The sequence below is a fragment of the Prosopis cineraria genome, unplaced genomic scaffold (genome assembly GCF_029017545.1).
Source record: "Prosopis cineraria cultivar Desert tree isolate PC_DT_omini unplaced genomic scaffold, ASM2901754v1 PC5, whole genome shotgun sequence".
Classification (NCBI taxonomy): Eukaryota; Viridiplantae; Streptophyta; class Magnoliopsida; order Fabales; family Fabaceae; genus Prosopis; species Prosopis cineraria.
In genome coordinates this window covers 14734793-14754077 of record NW_026555336.1, presented here as the reverse complement: position 1 = coordinate 14754077, position 19285 = coordinate 14734793, and the positions used below count along the sequence as shown (strand labels likewise).

Below are 19285 nucleotides of genomic sequence, written 5' to 3'. Positions count from 1 at the left end.
ATGTGAACAAATTCTAATCTTGACAAGTCTATTTGTTAAGAATATGAGTGAGAAGTAGGAGAATTGAGAGGTTATTATTAGCTAATGGTGCTTGTGTTAATTGAAAATTAACATATAGTACTTGTTGATGTAGATTGTGGTGTGGGAAGACTTACCTTGATACAAGAAGAGAATTAGTACCATGGGTAACCCTTTTAGTAACAAAAGGGTTGAGGTAACTAGATAATTTACATTATTTATTACCTTGTATAAGTTATTCTCAAGTTGCTTTTCTATGAATTGTTGAGTATATATGTATAAATTCCTTAAAGGTTAACTATTTTAGAAAAAGTGGAGTATTGGTTTGTAAAATTCTATATTTTTGAAGTAAATGGAAAGATTTTGTTATACTTGTTTGAAAAGTTGTTTATGCATGGTCAAGTGGAGATATATAGTAAAATGTGGCATATTAGAGGGTAGGAGGTCACCCTAGTAGAGATAGTGAAGATTAAGTCCATATGGCATTGCTGGCACCTCGGGATGCCAGGTGCAGCACTTACTCTCTTTAGTGCCCGAAAATGGGTGCGGTGTTGGAGACTTACTCTCCTTAGTACCCAAAAGGGTGTGGAGTTAGAGACTATACTCCTTAGCATTTGTAGGATGCGGTGTTGGAGTAACAACACCCCAATTACTTATAATAGTGGGAAACAGTAGTCCAGAAGTGGCTTAGGACACCTTGGCCGGGTAGTCCTACCATGGATGGTGAGCTTGGGGACCATACATGTGATTTGGTTCAGTGAAATAGCCTACTGGTTCGGTCGAGAGTATTGGAAGACCGGATGGTTAGGGATCATGCATGCAAATTTATGGTGATATTATATGATGCGATTATGTTACTTATTTTTATGCTTGTTTATAACTTGGCTTATTAATCAATAATGTAGATTATCTTAGTTACTGAGATTTTTATCTCACCCCATGGATTATCCTTTTATAGGTTCTACTGCTGAGACTGGGCAGGGAAAGGAATTGGGCAAGGACTAGTAGATTTGCTACATCGAATAGTAATGCCCGATTTTGGTTTGAGTGGTATACATAAACTTGTTATATGATATTATATGTTGCCAACTAGGAATGCATATCATTTTGATTGGTTGCACTTGTTTCATACTATGTTGTTGTGTATTTTAGCCCAATATTGTATATGACGTGAACATATGGTAATTTTTATGGTGATGGGCTAAATGCTAATACAAGTGCAAGGAATATTTTATCTATGTGGTGACAATGTAATTGTAGTGTATTATATAGCAATAGAGGTCAAATAGCATATATGATGTTGATTTGGTATTTTGGCCATTTTAGGCAAAATGGCCATTGAGTGGCCAAATTTTGTGTTTGGTGTATTTTTATGAATTTGATTGGTCACTCAAGTATATTTTGGTCTAATTGGACTTGGTTCAAGCCTCACAGTGGGTTAATGGTTTAAGTTATGAGTTTTGGGTACTTGGATGGTTGAAAATTTCTTTAAAAAACTGAATTTTTCATCTGAGTGTCTACAATTCTCATACGGTATTAGATCAAAACAAAACTTGTACCATTAGTTAGCTTATTGAAATAATAAGAGAAGTTTATGTATGATATCACCAAACACAGGAGATGAAAAAGTAGAGCTTGCATAGATGGTTTATCTTGGTTCAACTCTTACAACTTGAATTTACGTCCAATCCCCAAGAACCTCCTAAGATTTTCAACTATATCACAATGATTGAATTGGGCTCTTGGTTGCCTCAATACATTAACATACTTCTTATTATGTTTGAAACTCTCCTTTTTATAAATGTAATGACTAATCCCCTTGAGCTCCTTGAGCTTAAGTTCCTCTGTTTAGATAATAAAAACAAGGATAAACAAAGTAAGTTCAAACATGAACTACTACTGTCATAAACTCTCTCTAAGAATGAATATGTAATTTATGAAGCTCACAAATAATAAATGATTCTTTGAAAGCTGGTAATCATTGAATGGTAATAATGAGAGAACTTTGTTCTTGTTAGCCCTACAATTCTCTATTGTTGTTCTTCATGAATGAGCCTATTTATAGTTGAGAATAATCAATGATATGTTAGACTTATTAATCATTCTATTAGAAGTTGGTTGTATTTAACTTCTTATTTCCTCTATGTTTTTTTATATCTAAGCTTTTCTAAGTTTCCTCTGGTGAAGAAGCAATGAAACAATACTTTATGGCAGAAGTTTCTTCTTTATGCAAAGTAATAGCTATAACATTAAATGCTTTGACAAAAGTAAGTGAAGGTTTATACCAGTATAGCAATTTAGTGTACAAGTGTTATAAATCAAGAATGAATCACAAAGTGTTTGATCTAATCAATAATTGTGTCATAATTGATTGAAGATGAAAAGAATAGAAACTAATGTGTTTTGAAGGGTTTTAAAAAAGGGGACATAAAATAGAGCATGAAACATCAACTTAGTACCAGTGCTATTTGGATTAGTACTGGTGCTATGATGAGTGTTAATGATAACATAATGAAAATAGCACAAGTGTTGCTTCATTAGTACTAGAATAAAGCTCTTCATAAATGATAATGATATTTTTCAATTTATGGAAATAAAATGATTTTCTTAAAGAAGGTTGATAGCACAGGTGCTAAGAGAATAGCATGGTTGTTAAAGAAAATCAAACAAATTCTCTAAATGTAGAGAATTGTACCAGTGTTATCAAATAGCATAGATGTTAATGAAACTCTAACAAATTCTTTCAAAGAGCAATTTGTGCAAGGCTGAAGAATAGTATTTATAATCTCCTCTTATATCCACTCAATATAAAAGAAGATTACGATGTTACCACTGCCTCACATCAATTACAATAATCAAATTTCATTTCAAAAGCTTCGGCCGAAGACTTATTTTGTAAAATCAATCAATTCACAACACAATCAGAGAAATATACAGTAAAAGAAAATCATACACTCCTTTAATACATAGTAGACATAACCCACTAACATTCTTATCCCAATGGCATGCATTTCATCAAAAAATAAAACTGAAAAATGGTCTGTGCGTTGCGGTTTGTAATCCATGAATCGCGATATGTGGCACAGAGTCACACGCTCACCCTTTCTATGTCGTGCGTCGTGGCATGTGTCACCATGTACCATGGTGCGCCTTTCTGAATTTCTACTGTCATTTTAATAGCAAAATGACGAACTTCCGGCGTGTGCCGTTTTCACATACAAATTCGATTGGAGTGATTCAAGCGCCTACACAAAGCATAGCTCGTATACTAACTAATGAGATAAGTTTGAATACGATTTAATGGTCTGATCAAAATTTGGACACCCGAGTGCAAAAAGTTACTTTTTGGAAAATTTTACGTACCCAAGCGCTCAAATCGACCCCTTTCTCTTATTAGACTATACTAGGCCTTGAATCAAGTCTAAAAGGATCTAATATACCTGATTGACCACTATTAATCACTATCATACTTATATATCAAAATTTAACCCTTCTACGACCAATTTTCACAATTCACTAACTTCACATACTTTGCCATTTCTTGGCATAACTTAGTCTACTAGGCTATTTCTCAACCTATACACATACAATTATATTCATAATACAATATTAACCCCCAAATTACTCATTTCATCGTAATTTGTCCCTTGACTTAAGAATCACCAACACAAAAATCATTTCAACACAATATACTCAAATCATATCCCCTTTGTTTCAAACAATATATATACACATAATCAGGCTTAATTTCACAAAATCTCAATTCAATATATGCATGAAACCTTATGAAAACTCATATACACTTATAAATACAATCTTAGTTCCATTCATTACACAAACTCAAAGTACACGGCTTCATACTCAAGCCAGTCCAGACTCTCTTCCCTTGCCTTGATCACTTCCCGGTCCTATAAACATGTAACCACGAGGGTAAGATAAAAATCTCAATAATAGAATAAATCCCTTCTATTAACTATCACATGCAACAATATGGAAGTAAATATAGTATATCATTAAAACCTTATAAATAACATTTATATCACACATATTATTTCCTTTCTCAACTTTTTCTTAATCACAAAGGATTATATGTTGTCTCAACATATTTCATCATATTACATAACATACTAGCATGATCTTTACCAACCGAACCTCCAAATCACCCTGACACAAAATCATAGGCTCATCTTAGACCAATGTACACTATCATTAGTCTTCAGCTCACCTGTAGTAGTAGAATCACCTGGCCAAATATGTTCTAACATACAGTGTGGACTATGGTTTCCCCCAATACACACAATAGGATGTCGTTGATTCCAACACTGCATCGCAAAGATACGAAGGAGTCTCTCATCTCTAACACCATACCTTAATAGGCACTAAGGAGATCTTCTCTAATACCTTACCTTTTAAGGCACTAAGGAGAATTGTTTCCAACACTGCATCACAAAGATACTAAGGAAACCTTTCCATATGGACTTTATCATCTCCTACACTCAGGTGTACTCCCACCCCTATAATCATGCTTTCCCAAACTATTTAAGGTTTCTATTTACTATTTCACACTTTCTTACACAAAACATATACATATAATACTTTTTATTTGAAATCACAAATTTTAATGCTTTATTTCAATCAAAAGCCATTTCACACAACAATCACTTAATACTATTAAACATGCTTAGTTTAAAACTATTTCATGCACTACCTAGCATACTAACATACAGTTACAATAAATAATCAAACAAAGAAAGTTATTCGATTACCCTTTCTGTTACTAGAAAGGTTACCCATGGATTTCAACTATCACACAAGCTTATCTCAAGCTTCCTTTCTCAACTTGCATGTCTAATATGCCAATCTGAACACATCTGGCACATTTTAGTCATTTAGTTCATTTTGACCAAAAACTCATTACTACTTAGGACTATATTCATCTATAAACTTTTTTTAATTTATCCATTCTAAGTCCATGACTACCCAATTACTACTTTACATCACCTCAACCGGTCTTATTTCGCTCAAATCAAATTTTTGCCTTAACTTTCTCTCTTTAAAGGCTAAAATTGAGCATACGGGTTTAAAGCTCTATCGTTCAGCTCTAAACCAGTCACAAAGCTTTAATTTAACTTCCAAAAACCTTTTTATTACTATTGGACAAGAATTAAACCCCTCAAATTCTACTAATTCAATTTCCCTATAACTCATTTTCAGAGAAATTTGTATAGAATGGAAGGTAAGAGTTATATGTAACTTACCTAATAAGTTACCAATCCGAATCACCTTCTACCGCTCTAAAATTGCTTGACTTAGCTCCTCAGCCCTTCTCCTCTCTCTATCTCGTGTGTTTCTAAATTTTCACTTCTGAAAATCACCTAATTTCATGACTTAAGAAGTGATTTTCTGGTCCATATGCTCCGGCACATGCAGCATAAGCTGCGGCACATGGTATAGTGAGATTTATTCTCACCACGCATACTTGCTTTGACCCGAAACGCACTCCTCTTGCCTGTATCTTCTCACACAACATACAAACAAGTCAAAATACCAAATAATCATCCAAATTTCTAATCCCATACTAACTTTCACTTTACCCTCGATTAACCTCTAAACTTAGGATTAAGAAATTTAGGATGTTACAGTATTGGTGCTATCAAATAGCACAAGTGCTAACCATTAAAGCTCGTAACTAAAACATCTAGAAATTTTAAAGAAGTAGAAATAATACAATTGTTGATACTTAACACAGTCCTAAAGATTTGTAAAGAGACTAGAAAACACAAATAGTACAAGTACTAAAAAATAGTATTGGTGTTAAAAGGTAGTACAAGTGTTAAAACAAGAATAGTACCAGTACTAATAGCATAGTACTAGTGCTAAAAACACTTAGACAATTTTTGAAGTTCTAAAAATTGAATTTTGACAAAAGACTTAGTTTGCAAAGCTTCAAGAAGGATATTTAAGGTTCTAAAGAACATATAATTAAGTCAAATGCTTAACTTAGGTAGAATTTTATAAAGAGTAAGAATTTTAAGACATGAGGATCAAAGATTAATTGAGTACACAATTTAAGGAACCAGCATTAAACCACTTAAGTCAGTTTAGATTAAATATTTATCCAATTACCTTATCCTTACATTATCATGATTAATTAGCCTATAAAACACAATCTTCTCTTTATTTTGTAATCTTTAAAAGTAAGGTTCAACATCTGTCTCACCTGTGGCTACAATTTTGCAAGTTTAGAAGCAGAGATGAGACAAGGGAAAAAGCTGGCTCAAAAGTAGCTATCCTACTTATTTGTAAAGCCCTTTAGGTTTTTGAGTTGCTCCTTAAATTGTTGTATGTAAGTATGATTACCAACTAGGATAATTCACATGTTTTTAATAGTGCGATGTTATGACTTTGATATGTTAGCCTAGGTTGCATTTATAGGAAACATGTGATAAGGGCTAAGATATTAGTACAAACACTTAGTTATTTGAATGCAAGGTTAGTGGTATTACACTTATGATGTGTGTGTTTATATGTGTAGTATTTTAACCTATTGGATATGTTTGGTAAAACATTAGTGGAATTTGGTGAATTTCATGAGTTCTAATTTATGGTGAAATTAAGGAATTAGGAGGCCAATCTTCATTTTGATGTTTTGTTGCTCTATAATTTGTTTAATCAGGTGCAAAATATCCTTTTAGACATAGTTTAAGGCTCAAAATAGGTTAATGGCATAAGTCTTGGGTTATTGACTATGACATGTAATAATATGAAAGTAAGGCATAATAGACCATTTAAATCTCATCAACATAGTATATATGTCACATACTCCATTCTCAATTTACAACCACATGTATCCATACACCACTTTTCACTATTTTCTCACATAACATACCATAGCATGATTACTATCGACGAAACCTCTAAATTACCTCGACGTGAAACTATAGGCTCGCCTTAGACCAATGTACACTCTCATTGACCTCAAGCTCACCTTTAGTAGTAGAATTACCCGGCCAAAGGTGTTCTATCTCACTTTTCGACTATGGTTTCCCTTAATACATACAATGGGATGTCATTGACTCTAACGCCGTATCACACAGACACTTAAGAGTCTCAAATTCCAACACTACACCTCAATAGGCACTAAGGATATCTTCTCCAACATCACACTTTATAAGGCACTAAGGAGGTATTTCTCCAACACCGCACCCCGTCGAGTGCTAAGGAAAATATGCCTTATGGTCTTATCACTACCTTTACACTTGGGTGAACTCCCACCCCTATAATCATGCTTTTCGAACCATTCAAGGTTTTCATTTAACACTTTACACATTTTATCATTCATAACATATATATATATATATATATTATAATACCATTTGAAATTACCCATTTTAATACTTGTATCCTATCAAAATCTAGTTCATGCAACATTCATATAATACTATAAAAAATGTGTAGCTCAAAACACTTTACGCACTACATAGCATACTAACACATAGTTGTAATAAACAGTCAAACAAAGGAAGTTATTCAATTACCTTAACCCTTCTATTACTAGAAAGGTTACATGTGGATTTCAACCATCAGTATAGCTTATCTCAAGCTTCCTTTCTCTACTCAAATGTCTAAAATGTCAATCTAATCACATTTGGCACATTTTATTCATTTAGTCTATTTTGACCAAAAACTCATATTTACTACTTAGGGCTATATTCATCCATAAACTCTTTTCCATTTATCCATTCTAAGTCCATTACTACTCAATTACTACTTTACATTACCTTAACTGGTCTTATCTTACTCAAATCAAATTTCTACCCTAAAATTTCGCTCTCTAAGGGCCAAATTGAGTCTACTGGTTAAAAGCTCTATTGTTCAGCTTTAAACCAGTCGTAAAGCTCTAACTTAACTCTCGAGAACCTTTTTATTACTATTAGGCAAGAACCAAACCCCTCAAATTTCACCAATTCAATTTCTCTATAACTCATTTTTAGATAAATTTGTGTAGAATGGAAGGTAAGAGTATACATAGCTTACCCGTTGAGTTATCAATCAAAAGCACCTTTTAATGACCTGAAATACCTTGCTTTAGCTCCTCAGCCTTTCTTCTCTCCTCTCATGTGTTTCTAAATTTCACTCCTTCACAATTTTTGAAATTTCATGACTTAAGAAGTGATTTTTCGGTCCATGCACTGTGACACATGCAGTATAAGCCATAGTACGTAGGACAGTGACATTTATTTTATTCATACCATATGCTCTTGCTTTGACTTGAAACACACTCTTTCCACCTATACCTATTCATACAACATCCTAACAAAACAATTCATCAAGTAATCATCCAAATATCTAATCCCATACTAATTACCATTTTACCCTCGATTAACCACTAACCTTAAGATTAAGAAATTTAGGATGTTATAGAGTTCATCTCTACTAGGGCAAGCATTATCCAGCTATCGACAGTCTGTTTTGGCTAGTGACTTGTTGGGTAAGTATCGTGTAGCCCTAAGCTTCATTTTTACCTCATTTTCATTAAATTTGATCAGTTGAGAAATCAAGTTAGGAAGTTTTAAGGTGTTGGGATCTAAAATAAAGGTTTAAAAAGGGCTATTGAATATGAAACTAAGGTTTTTGTGACTAGTCTGGAGTTAAATGGTTAAGCCTTAAGGATTTAGGCTCAATTTGTAACCTTTCCTAATATCCACTAAATAATAGGAATGTCAACTAAATCACCACAATAAAATGTAATCAAACCTAAATCAAATACTTTGTTTTAAAAGCTTGGGCCTAAGACTTGTTTTGCAAAACCACCAAAATCAAGTTACATCCAAACAATACACAGTGAAAAGCAAACAGTTGCATTCATAACAGAGAAATAAGGTCAGTTTGGGGGCCATGCACTATGGCATGTAACACATTCGCTATGGCATGTGGCATAGAGCCACATGCCTTAATCCTTTCTATGACATGAGCCATGGTGTGACACGCTATGTGCTGTGGTGCACAAAGTTTGAATTTGCTGTTGTCATTTGATAACATAAATGATGAATTTTTGACGTGTGCCATTTCTACATACGATGTTCGATTGGAGTGATTCAAGTACCCACACAAAGCTTAACTCATAAGCTAACTAATGAGATAGGTTTGGACATTATCTAACATTTTGATCAAAATTTGGACAACTGGGTGCAAAAAGTCACTTTTTCAAAGAAATTAACGCACCTAAGCACTCAAATTGATCCGTTAATCTCATGAGACCATTCTAGGCCTTGAACTAAGTCTAAAAGGACTTATTACACATGATTGACCACATTTCATCACATATATAAACATATATCAAAATTTGGCTATTCAACAGCCAATTTCACAAAACACCAACTATATACCATTTGACATAAAATAACTCACTTGGCCTTTCTCACCACATAATCACCATAAATTCACCATTATACGTATTCACAACATACACATAGCTTAATCTTAGCTTAAAATACTCATTTCACCACATATCCACATATATAGGCTAAGATTTACAAAAAAAAACCAGAAATATCTACATTTCTCTATTTCACTACTCAAAACCTACATGCAATCCTTATGGCAACTTTTATATATACAATATTCACATCAAGCTAGTTCAAGAGTTTTCAATGACAATGACACTACTATGCTAATCCAAACTCTTTTCCCTTGCCCTAATCACTACCCTATCTTGTAAAAATGTAACCACGAGGGTGAGATAATAATCTCAGTAATATAATAACTTACTACTATCAACTATCATATGCAACTATATAAAAGCATCACATAATATACATGTAAACATAACATATATTACATGTTTCACTTCAAATTTCATTCATATAATCCATTTCACCTCTTTTACCACTTATTTACCACTTTTTTGCATATAGCATGATCATTACTAGGAGTGTAAATGGGAGGGTATGAGCCACCCGCGGCCGTAACCATTACTCGCCCATTTATGGGTAAACGGGTGGCTATCCGCCCATACCTATTTGTATCCATTTTTAAATTAGTGCAAACAGATAAGGGCGAGTCTAGGCCACCCATTCACCTGCAGCATCTATTTCTAAAAAAAAAATTGAATCAAAACATATGCTTTTCATCCCATTCTAATTTAACATAAGTACTTAAGTAGCATTATTTTAAAAGTTTAAATCTCTAAATAATACAAGGATAAATATTTTAACAACAAATACTAAATAAACAAGGATCAATAATTCTAATTTTTAAAGTCAAAATACATTTAGCCTCATCGATCCTCATTTATCTTCTTTGGAGTTACTTGGTGTGGCAAAAGATTGAGCTATTAACTCTTCCTCTACAAGATAAATTAATATAGTTAGATTACTAAGTAATAATATATATTATATCATATGGAGAATTAAAATGAATATAAATAAAATAACTTATTCAGATTACCATCAACAGCATGTAAAGTCTCATCAAAATAGTCAATATCAATATCTTCTAATGGAGTGCATGATGTTGATGATAGCCAATTCTAGGTGCAAATAAGTGCCTTAGCCATTTTTGAAGATAAGGAACTCTTGAAAGTATCTAGTACTTGACCCCCAGAACAAAAAAACAAATTTTAAAGATATTGTGGAGATAGGTATAGCCAATAAATCACGTGCAATCAAACTCAGAACTTTATACTTGGAAGAATTTACTTTCACTATGCCAAAATGTAACCTCTGCCTATATTTACTTAATATAAGAGAAGATTACAAAGTTACCACATAAACATATCAATCACAAATCTAAGGGTTTATTTGAAAAGCTTGGGCCCAAGACTCATTTTACAAAAACCATTCAAATCATACCATATCAAAGAATACACAACGGAAGAAAATAATACATTTATCTAATGCATAGTGGATACAACCCATATGCATTTCCTTCTCAATTGCATGCATTTACATTACAAAATCAAGTTGAGGTTTGGTCCGTATGCCGCAGCACACAGTGCGTGTACTGTAGCATGTGGCATAGAGCCACACACACTCAACCTATTCTACATTATGTGTTGCAACATGTGTCACCATGCACCATGGTATGCCAATCCGAGTTTCTACTATCATTTTGACAGCAAAAATGAAGAACTTTTGACATACGTTATTGTCTCATATGACATCCGATCGAAATGATTCAGGTGCCCACATGAAGCTTAGCTCGTAAGCTAACTAAAGAGACAGGTTTAGACACAATGTAATAGTCTCATCAAAATTTAGACACTCGAGGTGCAAAAAGTCACTTTTAAAAAGAAATTTACACATCCAAATGCTTAAATCGATTCCTTTCTTTCATTAGACCATACAAGGCCTTGAATCAAGTCTAAAAGGACCTAATACACCTGATTAAACATATTATATCACAATCATACACATATATTGAAATTTGACCTTTCTATGGCAAATTTTCACATTTTCTTGCCATTTCTTGGCATATCTTGGCCTACTTGGCCCTTCACTAATTGCATTCATATACATTCATATTACAAAACATGTATTACTCAATCTTGGCCCCAAATTACTCATTTCATCAAAATTTCTCACTCGGGCACAAGATTCACCTATATCAACAATAATTCAACACAAACATGCTCCAATCATAGCCCTTTAATTCATTTCATCATATACACATACAATTAGGCTAAGACTCCACAAAATAACTACTTAAGTCATACATGCAATCTTATGGCAACTCATTTACACATATATTCACAAATTCTTAGTTCAGTTCATTACACAACTCTAAGTTTACATGGCTTCTACAACTCAAGCCGGCTCAGACTCTCTTCCCTTGCCCTGATCACTTCCCAGTCCTATAAATATGTAACCACGGGGGTGAGATAAAAATTTTAGTAACAGAATAACTCACTCTTATTGACTATCACATACAACAGTATGAAAGTAAATCATAATGTACCTTTTAAATCTCATTAAAATAGCATTTATATCACATATCTTATTTTCATTCATATAACACATATTCATTCTCAACTTTTCACACCACTTTCACATAACAATCATAGTATCTCTTAACATGATTAGTACTGACTAAACCTCTAAATAACCCCGACATGAAACCATAGGCTCGCCTTAGACCAATGTACACTCTCGTTAGCCTTGAGCTCACCTACAATGGTAGAATCACCTGACCAAAGATGTTCTAGCATACATACGAACTATGGTTTCCCCTAATACACATAATGGGGTGTCATTAACTCCAACGTTGTATCACATAGACATTAAGGAGTCTCATATTTCTAACACCGTACCTCAATAGGCACTAAGGAGATCTTCTCTAATACTAGACCTTATAAGACAATAAGGAGAATTGTCTCTAACACCGTACCCTGTCAAGCATTAAGGAGAACATGCCATATGGTCTTTATCACTACCTCCACTCGAGTGAACTCCCACCCTTATAATCATGCTTTTTGAACTATTCAAGGTTCCTATTTATCACTTTCTATACTTTCTTACTATAACACTTACCCTGAGTGTTATCCAAAAATCACACAATTCAAATAAACTAAGTATGGTTAAGGAGTTAATCCTAAAACTAACTTAAGAAACAAACCATTTAAATCACTAAGCAGATACATGATTGCAAAATAAATAGTTAAAATATTTTTTGAATAAATAATTTATAGGTTTTACTTATAGCGCACGAAAGCAAGCTAGGCAAAAGTGAGGGAAAAGATGCTGTCATGACAGCATTAAATTGGTGTCATGACAGCCCTCTTAGGCCAACTTCTGGGAGGCATCGTTGTGTCATTTGATACCCGATCGAAGTAATTTTAAAGCTCACACATCACGTTCAAAGGGTACTATAAGTGTACCAAATTTCAAAAAGATCTAACGGTCGGATTAAAAATTAAACATGTTAAAAGTTTGGTCATTTTTGTTGTCATGACAGCACCTTCGACTAATTTCTGGAGTGCACCATTTCATCATCCGATCTCCTATTGGAGTGATTCCAAAGATCACATGTCACTTTTAAATAGTACTATTAGCATATCAAATTTTGCTGTCATGACAACTCCTCCGAACTAAATTCTAGAGTGTGCCATTTCTCCGTCCGATATCCAATCAACATGATTTGAAATCCCACACAAAACTTATAAAAGGTTTTACTTGTGACCTAAATTTTAGAGAAATCCAATGGTCAGATTAAGATTTAGACACCCGGATGTAAAAGTACAGTTTTTTAATAAAAACCATTTTCAAAATTGTCAAAATCTCAGCGTAATAGTCACAAACTTGTGGGAACACTTTGGACAAGTCAAATAGAACTAAAAACACTTGATAGAAGATTTGAATGATAAAAAAAAACCCTTTATACTAAAATTTGACCACTGGAGTGCCATTTCCCAAAATCGACCCTAAACCCCCAAAATGCACAAATCACATAAGAGTGGCTAAAAACTATTCCAAATATCATATACATATATGAATACGTGCGCTAAACATTTTTACTTGGCTCAGAGATCTCTGTGGGGCCTACGCACCCACTCTCTCTATCTAAGGTATATGTTTGCCCATAGCACACCATTTGCAATGCAATCACTTTGCATTTGCATGTGGAATCACATATATACTAAAATAAATATTTTCTTGTAGTGAAAACTTGGTCTACTACATAAATCTATCAAAACCACACACCATAGCCAAGTTTCCTTGCTACAAGTCTACAAGCAAACAAAAATTCGTACACAAGCCATACAATCCACACATACTCACACACATATACATAATCACATCCTATTGGCACCCTGATTCTAAATACATTACAAAAGATTTGCTCAAAAGAAAGGGGTTGCAGTTCTTTACAATTCACAAACAACCCCCAGCTATGCTCCTTTCCCCATCCTCCACTGGTTCCTTCGCCTGGACCTGAAAATATTGAAAAGAAAGGGGTGAGACAATCACAATCTCAGTAATAGAGAAATCTACATTGATTATTATAAAGTAAGCCATAATCGAATAAACAAATAATAAATTCAATATAGTATATAATTTAACCATTTAAAATGCATGAATGCATGACATAGGCTGGTATGGCCTTTCATGACCAACAGAATGCCTCCTGATACTCTTTAACTCGCAGGTAAACCTTACACCCATTTGTACCTCCATAGGAACAAAACATAATCTAAGGCATGATTTAATCCACCGAACTGTTTATGCTCCTGTGACGTGAATCCTGAGCAGTCAAAGCTAACTCCCTCTCAGAGCCAGCCTAACTTTCTCTCTATGTGAGGGCTACCTTAGTCTAGGCACTCAACCTCACACTTCAGATGTCAGATTCCCTCCCCCACTGAGAGGTGTCAAACACTCAATACACTAAACACTTTAATGCATTGAGCCCACAATACGTAAGGCAACATTGAGTACTGGCAATATGTCATAAAATATCAAAAGTCCACGCCTTCTCATTGGTAAACTCCCACCGAGATCATACCTTTTATTCTTGTCTACCTTTCCCGAGTATTGACCACTTCAACACTCTAAGGTAGTATAACATTTATAAATCTCCCTTAAACGGTTCCTTAGCCTATCTAAGGTACCTTACTTAGTTACACTTCTATAAGTGCAACTTCTATTCTTTATGATTACAATACACGCAAACAAATCTTGTTTCCATAAAAATATTATTGTTAAACAATTAGAAAAACATATTTGCACTATAATTAAAGTAGTACCCCATAACCCCTTATAAAGCACATTTAATCTTTTAAAACATGTAATGCATGATAGCTAGTAATATTTATTCAAAAGTAGCTAAAATAAAGTAATAAAAAATATAAATTTCCCTGTTACCTCAACCATTTAGGACCAAAAGGGTTCCTTTTGTACAAAATAGGACTTGGCTTGTTCCTTAACTTCTCAATAAGTTCCACTAACAACTCCCTACAACATATAAGTGATCCACATCACTTATCATGACAAATAGCATTAATGAAGACTATAACTCATACCATACAACTTGAGTTAATGAGTCATAATCCATCCTAATGGTCCATATATTAAACCAACCATTCACATAGTATCATTTAACCACCAAAACCATTTATTAACTATCACTAGGCTAATTTCCAATTTATATAATTTATAATCAATTAAAAACCTTCACTTATTGTCACCAACTTTTTAGCCCTCATAATAAAAACCAAACCTTAATTTAAATTTTATTGTGCTCAAATAGCAAAATTATAACTAAGTCAATAGGCTTAAACTATTGATGAGCAAAACCCAACCTCTTGATAGAACACATTTGTTACCCACTTTTATTTGTCAATTAGGACCATTTTATTAATGATTTATCACCTTCAAGTGCACACATTGCATTAGATTTGGAACTTTGCCTAAGTTTCTAAGATCAGTGCACTAGGGGCATTTTGGTCCAAAAAATGAACTTTTGAGAAAATGTACAAGAAAAATTGACAAAGTGCATTTTATGTCCAGTTGATGAATGGTGAAATTATATTTTTAAAATTCATTTTAGTTTGGGAGTAATTAAATAAAAAAGTCAACACTTTCTTAAGTGTCTTAGTTTGTCCTAGTTTTTGGTTTGCCTTTGTGTGAAAATTTTTATATAATTTTGTGCAGCCTGAAACTTGGTTAATTTAATAAATTCTCCCTTCTAATTATGAATTTAATTCTGGACATGAATTAGATTTTATTATATCATATGCTATTTAATTGAATTATGTGATTTATGTGACATAGGTGGCATGTGACTTGTGCATCAATTGGGCAATTGAGGTCAACACTCCTTGAGGACAATGGCTGATGGTTTGCACGTGAATTATGATTATTTTGAGGGATTAGATCAGCTAAAATGATGTGGATGACACATGGGAAATTAGGCACACATTGGAATCATCTACAAACCAATAGGAAGTTGCCACCTTGCAAGTGTGACAAGGCTCCCATTTACATTTTAATTTCTTTTTCCTTATTTTAATTAAGCTTCAGCTGATGGGAGACACCAAGGAGCACGCCATTTTAAGTCCCAAATGGGATCCAACACATATCTCATTCATCTTCCACATTCTCTCTCTTGTTCATAGTGTTCTTCATTTTCTCTCTTTTGTTCTTCATTTTCCAGCACCCTAACCTCCATTTTCAGCCACCAAACCTCCACAAAACTCATACCATTCTTCTCCTCTCTTCATTTTCGTTCCATCCCTTCCATTTTCACAAGGATTGAAGCTCATTTCCATCATTCAAGAGCTATGGAGTTTGGCCTTCACAAGCAATCACTAGGGTTCTTGAAGATGAAGATTGGCTAAGTTTCTTTGTGGAATCCTAGAGAGATGAAGATGGAGGATGAGTCTTGAGCTTCAAATTGGCTAAGTTCTTTTGTTTCCTATCCTCTTCTCTTTTTACTAGATGGTTAGATTCCTTAATCTAGGGTCTAATCATCTTAGCTTATAAATTCTAATTTGAATTTGATGTTGATGTAAAGAGAGAGGATTGTTTCATTTAATTTCTTCCTTGGACAGCCATGACTGAATTTTGCCACTCTTTGTTTGGCACATAATCTTGTGTTTTTCAATTAGTGAATTTCTTGTGTTAATATTGCATAATCTTGTGGTGTTAATGCTTGTGTTGTTGAGTAGCTTGACATAATCTTGTGGTGTTAATGCTTGTGTTGTTGAGTAGCTTGACATAATCTTGTGGTTGCTCAATTTATGTGTTTGACCATGGCTGTTGAGAGAGGATTTTGAGTGAATCACTTGGCTAATGTCTTCACCAATTGGTTAATTGAACTAGGGACTTTAATCTAAGACCTAGGGAGGTTAGCTAATTAGGTTAATTGGCTTAGGATAATTTTCTTAAGTCATGACAGCTTTAGTCAAGAGGAAAGGGAAGCTAAACTTAGCCTAATCATGAGAAGATAATGAGTCCAAAATCAACTAATCTCTAGGGTTCCATTATTGTAAAAAGGGAAGTTCATTTCACTCACTTTCACTAGCATTTTAATTACTTGCACATTAGGTAATTAGTTTAGATAATTAGCTAGATAACTAAATTCCTACAAACTTTGGTTGATTTATTTCACTAGATAACTTTCAATTAGACTTAAAAAATCTTGGGAGATGACCTAGGGTTGGCCCTATATTGCATTAGGGTTAGCTTTAGTGTAATTTTGAGGATAAGCGACTAATTTCCTATCAAAATTTTGGCGCCATTGCCGGGGAATGGTTTAAGTTTAATTCTAAGGTTGTTTAGTACTTAATTTACATTTTTAGTGTTCCTGGAAAATTTTTTGAAAAATTATAAAAATTTGTTTTTTGTTTCTTGTTTAGTGTTTTTTGTGTGTTTTGAGTGTTTTTATTCTGTTTTGTAAAAGAAAAAAAAATTAGTGCAATTTTCGTTGGTTTGGTGTAGAGTTGAAAATACTCTGTTTCTAGTGTCTCTATCTGAAATTGAAAAATTAACTGGGAATGAAGTGTCTAGGGAATTGAAAGCTAGGATATTTTTTTAATTGAAAGCTCTATATCCTAGCTTCACTTTAAAATTAGTTTGGTCAATTTTGGACGTGGGAAGTGTCCTGTGGAAATTTTACAATCTAACAAGGTCCAGGGAGCCATTACAGAGGATTCCCAAAACCCTGTTTCAACTTTGAGTTAGCATATCTTCCTCTTTGTGCGTTCAAATTGATTGATTTGAGTTTCATTTTTCTTATCGCTGTCTTATCTTTGTTTCTTGTGTTTAGGATTTTCTTCAATTTTTCCATTTTCCTATTTAAAAGTTTGTTAGAAGCTCTGAAGGTCTTCTGGACAAATCCGGTTTCTCCAGACCTGAGGACCAACTTGTGAAAACTTCTGGAACGATTGGGAAGGATTTTTAATCTGAAAGTTTTATATAATTTTCCTGTATATCTCTTGTGTTTCTCATAAAAGTTTGAGGGGAATTTATCATGTGGATTTGCTGATAGAAAATTCACAAGTTCACTGTCTCCAGAGAGCCTACTGTGCGAATTCCAGAATTGCCAAAGCTTCTTGATTGAGCATTTCTAACTCTCTTTCTACTTGTTTGGTGTTATTTTTTTTTATTTTGTTGCTATTGAGTTTAATAAAAAAAATAAAAAAAATTATTTCTCTTGCTTTTGTGTGTTTTGAATTGTTTCATGTTGATTTGCATTTTAGTTTAGTTTGTTCTTTGTTCTTAATTTTCTTGAGCTTGATTAGTGCATGACCCGAAGAAAACATACCTCTTTTGTTGAATTAGATCCAGAAATTGAAAGAACTATTTCTAGATTGAGAAGATCACAACCTATTCTTGATTCTCATTTAGTTTGTAATTCAACAATGGAAGGTATCTAGGACATGAGCATGTGCATAATGAGGGCCATGGGAATGGGAATGAGAATTTGCATGATGATGGCCATGTTAATAATGAATTTGAAGGCTTGCATAACCCTAGAGAGGAGAGGAGCATTAGGCAATTAACTCAACCTAATTGGCATGATAATCCTTATGGCTTATATGTTCCTCCTACTAATGTTCAATTTGAAATTAAATCCTCCTTGATTAATGCATTGCCTAAATTTCATGGGTTACCAGGAGAGGATTGTCATAGGTTTTTGCATACTTTCCTATTGGTTTGTGATACTATGAAGCCTATGCATGTAAATATTGATGATGTTCAAGCTAAGGCTTTTGTATTTTCTCTTGAAGGTTTAGCAAAGGAATGGTATTTCAACTACCCTTCTTATGTGAAAGTGAGCACATGGGCTGAGCTAAGAAGACTCTTCTTAGATAAATTCTTTCAAATTCAAGGTCACCAATTTGAGAAAGCAAATCTATGGGGTCCAACAAGGAGAGGATGAGAGTCTCTATGAGTATTGGACTAGATTCCAAGGCCTTTTGGCTAAATGCCCACACCATCAAATTTCTAGTGAGAATTTAGTCCAATATTTCTATGAGGGCTTGATTCCAAGAGACAAAGTTAACATTGATGCCGCTAGTGGTGGATGCTTGATTGACCTCACTTCCTTAAAGGCTTGGGAACTAATTGACAAGATGGCTTCAAGTGGTGCTCAATACTCTACAAGGGAAAAGAGAAATGTGAATATGGTAGGTTCCTCAGTTCTTAATGATTCATATGTGGACTTGCTAGCTGCCAAGATTGGGAGAATGTTGGCTCCACAAATATCTCAAGTGAGCAATGTAAGTACTTCTCAAGCACTTGTCCCTTATTCTTGTACTTTTTGTGAC

General features: G+C 33.8%; 1 non-coding gene across 1 annotated transcript; it reads right to left on the bottom strand.

Annotated features, from left to right (window-relative positions):
• Positions 1-18853: 18853 nt before the first annotated feature.
• Positions 18854-18960, bottom strand: LOC129312249 (small nucleolar RNA R71). Its single transcript, XR_008593496.1, has one exon. It is a non-coding gene; the product is annotated as a small nucleolar RNA R71 (small nucleolar RNA).
• Between the last annotated feature and the right edge of the window lie 325 nt (positions 18961-19285).